Source organism: Oncorhynchus gorbuscha, unplaced genomic scaffold, assembly GCF_021184085.1.
Source record: "Oncorhynchus gorbuscha isolate QuinsamMale2020 ecotype Even-year unplaced genomic scaffold, OgorEven_v1.0 Un_scaffold_1758, whole genome shotgun sequence".
Lineage (NCBI taxonomy): Eukaryota > Metazoa > Chordata > Actinopteri > Salmoniformes > Salmonidae > Oncorhynchus > Oncorhynchus gorbuscha.
In genome coordinates, this window is record NW_025746446.1 from 42501 (window position 1) to 50000 (window position 7500).

The 7500-nt window shown below is 42.0% G+C and overlaps 1 pseudogene; it reads left to right on the plus strand.

Annotated features, from left to right (window-relative positions):
* LOC124024174 overlaps window positions 1–7500 on the plus strand; it is a 15560-nt pseudogene that overhangs the window by 1358 nt on the left and 6702 nt on the right.

Here is a 7500-nt window from a genome sequence, read left to right on the forward strand (position 1 = left end):
GTACATGTAGGTATCGTTAAAGTGACTGTGCTTATAAGATAAACAGAGAGTAGCAGCAGCATAAAAGAGGGGGACACACACAATGTAAATAGGTTGGGTAACCATTGGTTACCTGTTCAGGAGTCTTATGAAAAAAGTTATATTTTTTGGGTTCAGCGAAGAAGAACCTCTAGAGTTCTGATCAACGAAAGGTTAATGTTTTGAGGTTTTGACGTGGTGAACCCAGCAGCAGTTTTTTTTCCAGCTCACGGGATTCAAACCAGCCACCTTTCAGACACAGCTCCAACTCCTTAGCCACTGGGTGAAAACCTGAGTTAATCTTCAGAAATAAGCCTTAGTTAATCTGCCAAAATGAAGACAAAATGCTCTGCAGACAAACATGGTATTACTTGTTATGCAAAATTATCATACATAACTCATCGCCAAAAGCACAAGACATACTGTTGCATGTAGGTCTATATTATTTATGGGTTGATCACATAGAAATATAAAAACATTATTTTTAATTACTGCAATGCAATTACATGTGGCTCAGGAACCACTGACTCACTGCATGATTCTATAGTATTATCAAGACACCTGCTGTTAACTCTTAACTACTTAGGACAGCTGCTGTTAACTCTTAACTACTTAGACAGCTCACGAGGTGTCCTAAATATCTGCTGACTAGGTGGGTAGGTAATTTAGGTAATGGGTAGGTAACTAGGTAATTTATACTCATTAGTGTAAAATGTCTTTATTCTCAGCACTTATACGACCAATTTTCTACTCTGAGACACTTTGTGTATATGGTCCCAGATCTCAAAATATTGTTATAAAAAAACTGAATGTTTGATCTCAAAACGTTGTTATAATTTTGTAAAAATGTTTGTTAAACATAATAATAAAAAAATGAATATTACTAATGTAACCCACTGTAAAGACTGGGTTTAGGTTATTGTGTTGCACAGCTCACTACAGAAGTCCCCTCAGAACTGTCCGCGTCCCCGTACAGAACTGTCCGCGTCCCCGTACAGAACTGTCCGCGTCCCCGTCCGCGTCCCCGTACAGAACTGTCCGCGTCCACGTTCGGTGTGGATATTGTCCGGTTACGCGCAGAGTGGACTGAGGTGATCTTGGGGAATATGACGGAGTTTGTTAGTGTTGAGACACCGAAGTTTATTGTTCAATTTGCTTTTTTCTTTACGGTGAGGGACAGTGTGAGTGTAGCCAGATCCTTTTCACTCTCTATCCTTGTTTCAATTTGTGTTTCACCGGATTCATCATCGAGACGAGGGACAGACGAACGACCTGCTAGCCAATCGGTACAGCTCGGTAAGCTAGCTAGCTACTCTACCAGCAGCATCCTAGTTATCCTAGCTAGTCGGTACAGCTCGGTAAGCTAGCTAGCTACTCTACCAGCAGCATCCTAGTTACCATAGCTACCACTACATCATCACCGCTTCTCCCTCTCTCGTTGACGGATGCTGGCTACCTCTGTCCGGTTCTCCTCTCTTCACTAGATGGACGGTAACTTTAGTGTTTAACCCCTCTGTGTTCAAGGACCGAACGTTTGAATATTATTTTCAGAGCGCCTCAATAGCAGGTATTGAACCCCGGGTAAATAATCACTAGTCAGAACCTCAACCTCAATATACATTCATTATAAAAAATATATTTAATATCTGATATTGTGAGTAAACAACCTCGAGAGTGCGTCTTCCAGCCCTCCAATAAATTATATCTTTCAACCCTCCCGGTTAGTAAATGTACCTCAACATGCCCCGGAGAAGGCAGAGTAACGACACCAGCCTTTTAGCGGGGCTGACAGACTGACTACAACGCTCGCGTCGATAAATTAATCTCGTCATTTTAAATGACACACTGCTCTCGCGCCATTAACTAACGTCTGGAAGTCAGTTATATTTGTGACGCAGTTCGCGCTGCATCTCCTCATTGGTTTATAGAAGCAGGTACCCACGCGCCATTAACTAACGTCTGGAAGTCAGTTATATTTGTGACGCAGTTCGCGCTGCATCTCCTCATTGGTTTATAGAAGCAGGTACCCACGCGCCATTAACTAACGTCTGGAAGTCAGTTCTATTTGTGAAACTCTTCTTATGTTTCCCCATCTGAGCTCAGAGTAGATGAGAGATGTAATGTTTGTCTCTGTTGTGTTGAAGCCCAATCAAGCAGGAGAGACCAGCCTCCCCTGTTCCCAGCTGTGTGTCCATGAAGAGTGACTGGTCTATGGATCCTCCTCTATACTTTAGAGAGGGAGACTTTTCTACTGAACAAAGGTAAGAAGAACTCATGGGTCCTGGTCAGTGAGTTAAACAACACTGTCTCTAGTCATTTCTCCTCCCATTTTCCCATTTATTGTTGTTGTTTTCATAATCCATAGGCTCATCATTTTGTCCATTTTCATAGTCCTAAAACAATATTAAACAAACACAACATTCCCTCCCTGTGTGTGTGTGTGTGTGTGTGTGTGTGTGTGTGTGTGTGTGTGTGTGTGTGTGTGTGTGTGTGTGTGTGTGTGTGTGTGTGTGTGTGTGTGTGTGTGTGTGTGTGTGTGTGTGTGTGTGTGTGTGTGTGTGTGTACCTGGTACCCTGCACATTGACTCAGTACTGGTACTCCTTATAGCCTCATTATTACCTCAACTACCTGGTACCCTGCACATTGACTCAGTACTGGTACTTCTTATAGTCTCATTATTACCTCAACTACCTGGTACCCTGCACATTGACTCAGTACTGGTACTCCTTATAGTCTCATTATTACCTCAACTACCTGGTACCCTGCACATTGACTCAGTACTGGTACTCCTTATAGTCTCATTATTACCTCAACTACCTGGTACCCTCCACATTGACTCAGTACTGGTACTCCTTATAGTCTCATTATTACCTCAACTACCTGGTACCCCTGCACATTGACTCAGTACTGGTACTCCTTATAGTCTCATTATTACCTCAACTACCTGGTACCCTGCACATTGACTCAGTACTGGTACTCCTTATAGTCTCATTATTACCTCAACTACCTGGTACCCTGCACATTGACTCAGTACTGGTACTCCTTATAGTCTCATTATTACCTCAACTACCTGGTACCCTGCACATTGACTCAGTACTGGTACTCCTTATAGTCTCATTATTACCTCAACTACCTGGTACCCTGCACATTGACTCAGTACTGGTACTCCTTATAGTCTCATTATTACCTCAACTACCTGGTACCCTGCACATTGACTCAGTACTGGTACTCCTTATAGTCTCATTATTACCTCAACTACCTGGTACCCTGCACATTGACTCAGTACTGGTACTCCTTATAGTCTCATTATTACCTCAACTACCTGGTACCCTGCACATTGACTCAGTACTGGTACTCCTTATAGTCTCATTATTACCTCAACTACCTGGTACCCTGCACATTGACTCAGTACTGGTACTCCTTATAGTCTCATTATTACCTCAACTACCTGGTACCCTGCACATTGACTCAGTACTGGTACTCCTTATAGTCTCATTATTACCTCAACTACCTGGTACCCTGCACATTGACTCAGTACTGGTACTCCTTATAGTCTCATTATTACCTCAATACCTGGTACCCTGCACATTGACTCAGTACTGGTACTCCTTATAGTCTCATTATTACCTCAACTACCTGGTACCCTGCACATTGACTCAGTACTGGTACTCCTTATAGTCTCATTATTACCTCAACTACCTGGTACCCTGCACATTGACTCAGTACTGGTACTCCTTATAGTACCCTCATTATTACCTCAACTACCTGGTACCCTGCACATTGACTCAGTACTGGTACTCCTTATAGTCTCATTATTACCTCAACTACCTGGTACCCTGCACATTGACTCAGTACTGGTACTCCTTATAGTCTCATTATTACCTCAACTACCTGGTACCCTGCACATTGACTCAGTACTGGTACTCCTTATAGTCTCATTATTACCTCAACTACCTGGTACCCTGCACATTGACTCAGTACTGGTACTCCTTATAGTCTCATTATTACCTCAACTACCTGGTACCCTGCACATTGACTCAGTACTGGTACTCCTTATAGTCTCATTATTACCTCAACTACCTGGTACCCTGCACATTGACTCAGTACTGCACATTGACTCCTGGTACTCCTTATAGTCTCATTATTACCTCAACTACCTGGTACCCTGCACATTGACTCAGTACTGGTACTCCTTATAGTCTCATTATTACCTCAACTACCTGGTACCCTGCACATTGACTCAGTACTGGTACTCCTTATAGTCTCATTATTACCTCAACTACCTGGTACCCTGCACATTGACTCAGTACTGGTACTCCTTATAGTCTCATTATTACCTCAACTACCTGGTACCCTGCACATTGACTCAGTACTGGTACTCCTTATAGTCTCATTATTACCTCAACTACCTGGTACCCTGCACATTGACTCAGTACTGGTACTCCTTATAGTCTCATTATTACCTCAACTACCTGGTACCCTGCACATTGACTCAGTACTGGTCTCCTTATAGTCTCATTATTACCTCAACTACCTGGTACCCTGCACATTGACTCAGTACTGGTACTCCTTATAGTCTCATTATTTCAACTACCTGGTACCCTGCACATTGACTCAGTACTGGTACTCCTTATAGTCTCATTATTACCTCAACTACCTGGTACCCTGCACATTGACTCAGTACTGGTACTCCTTATATTCTCATTATTTTCAACTACCTGGTAAAAACCTGCACATTGACTCAGTACTGGTTCTCTTATAGTCTCATTATTCGTGTTCAACGAGTTGTCTATTGATCATCAGTTCTATTTGTGAAGCAGATCTGTAAAACCTAGCACTGCATTCTCATTGGTTTATAGGAGCAGGTGCCATCTCCTCATTGGTTTATAGAAGCAGGTACCCACATGCCATCTCCTCATTGGTTTATAGAAGCAGGTACCCACGTGCCATCTCCTCATTTAGAAAAAAAACTTAACAAACATAACTTCTTTAAACAATAAAAGCTAATTTACAAACATTTCTGAAAATGGATATATAGCTTTTTGGAATGAAACTCTGATAATTATGTTTCCCATCTGAGCTCAGAGAAGATGAGAGATGTAATGTTTGTCTCTGTTGTGTTGAAGCCCAATCAAGCAGGAGAGACCAGCCTCCCCTGTTCCCAGCTGTGTGTCCATGAAGAGTGACCGGTCTATGAATCCTCCTCTATACTTTAGAGAGGGAGACTTTTCTACTGAACAAAGGTAAGAAGAACTCATGGGTCCTGGTCAGTGAGTTAAACAACACTGTCTCTAGTCATTTCTCCTCCCATTTTCCCATTTATTGTTGTTGTTTTCATAATCCATAGGCTCATCATTTTGTCCATTTTCATAGTCCTAAAACAATATTAAACAAACACAACATTCCCTGTGTGTGTGTGTGTGTGTGTGTGTGTGTGTGTGTGTGTGTGTGTGTGTGTGTGTGTGTGTGTGTGTGTGTGTGTGTGTGTGTGTGTGTGTGTGTGTGTGTGTGTGTGTGTGTGTGTGTGTGTGTGTGTGTGTGTGTGTGTGTGTGTACTCCCTGGATGAGGAGATGTAATCTCATGTCTTGTCCACAGAAACCAACAGGAGAGATCAGAGTCAGAGATTCTCAGTGGTCAGTCTTCCCAGAGTCATCAAACAGACCTGGCCTCCATATTCAGTGTATGTGGTCCTGTTATGTACATTTGTTTTTGTTTACCTCAAGTAAAGTTGATCTGTCAATCATTCATTAATGTGTTAATGAGAAGCATTTATTCTCTTGCTTAACTAATTTACTTTATTTATTTCAGATGCTTGAAGAGAAAATTATGACATTTGTGAAGAACGAGCTGAAGATGTTCAAGAGGATTCTTAGTCCAGAACTCCCAGAAGGCTTTGAGAGTCAGAAGCAGGATAAGGAAGTGGTGGACGCTGAAGATGAGAAGCAGGAGAGCAGTGCCAGAGAGGGGGCTCTGAAGATCACACTGCACATCCTGAGGAAAATGAACCAGATGGAGCTTGCTGACACACTGGAGAAATGTAAGATCTGTCTGCCTCATGTTGAATGCTGTTTTATAACATTTAAAAGCTGTAGCTAAAGTACAGCTAAAGTAGCTGTGTAACTCAATGATATTGTAGCAGCCTTAACACAACACCTAGTGACCTCATCAAGTAGCAGCAGGGATGTGTTGTGTTGATTAATTTAGAGAGAGAACATTAATAATACCATCAATAATACCAATAATAATATAATCAGTCACACCAGTCTGTAACGCATTATGAAAACATTTACACATTTATACAGTCAGTTTAGAGAATACATTATTATAATTTACAACTTTATAACAGTCCTTCAATACTGTAGGCATTAAAACAGACATAATATTAATATCCTCTGTTATTTCTAGATTCAGATGAGCTTGCTGTGATTTGCCAACGTGAACTCAAATCTAATCTAAAGAAGAAGTTTCAATGTATATTTGAGGGGATCGCTAAACAAGGAAACCCAACACTTCTCAATAAGATCTACACAGAGCTCTACATCACAGAGGGTGGAACAGGAGAGGTCAATAATGAACATGAGCTGAGACAGATTGAGACAACAACCAGGAAACAAGCAAGACCAGAGACTGCAATCAAATGTAACGACATCTTCAAACCCTTAACTGGACAAGACAAACCTATCAGAACTGTGCTGACAAAGGGAGTCGCTGGCATTGGAAAAACAGTCTCTGTGCAGAAGTTCATTCTGGACTGGGCTGAAGGAAAAGCAAATCAGGATGTCCAATTTGTATTTTCATTCCCTTTCCGGGAGCTGAATTTGATGAAAGAGGACAAACACACTTTCATTGAACTTCTTAATCACTTCTCAATGGAAACCAAACAATCAAGAATCTCCAACTACAACAAGTACAAAGTTCTGTTCATCTTTGATGGTCTGGATGAGTGCCGACTGCCCCTAGACTTCCAGAAGAACAAGATCTGTTGGGACGTCACAGAGTCAACCTCAGTGGATGTTCTGCTGACAAATCTCATCAAGGGAAATCTGCTTCCCTCTGCTCTCCTCTGGATAACTACCCGACCTGCAGCAGCCAATAAGATCCCTTCAGGGTGTGTTGACCAGGTGACAGAGGTACGAGGGTTCAATGACCCACAGAAGGAGGAGTACTTCAGGAAGAGATTCAGTGATGAGGACCTGGCCAGCAGAATCATCTCACACATAAAGACATCAAGGAGCCTCCACATCATGTGCCACATTCCAGTCTTCTGTTGGATTTCTGCAACAGTCCTTGAACACATGCTGAAACACAAGAGAGAAGAGATGCCCAAGACTCTGACTGAGATGTACACACACCTTGTGGTGTTTCATACCAAACAGAAGAATGAAAAGTATCTTGGGAAAGAAGAGACAGGTCCACACTGGAATAAAGAGAGCATTCTGTCACTGGGAAAACTGGCTTTTCAACAGCTTGTGAAGGGCAA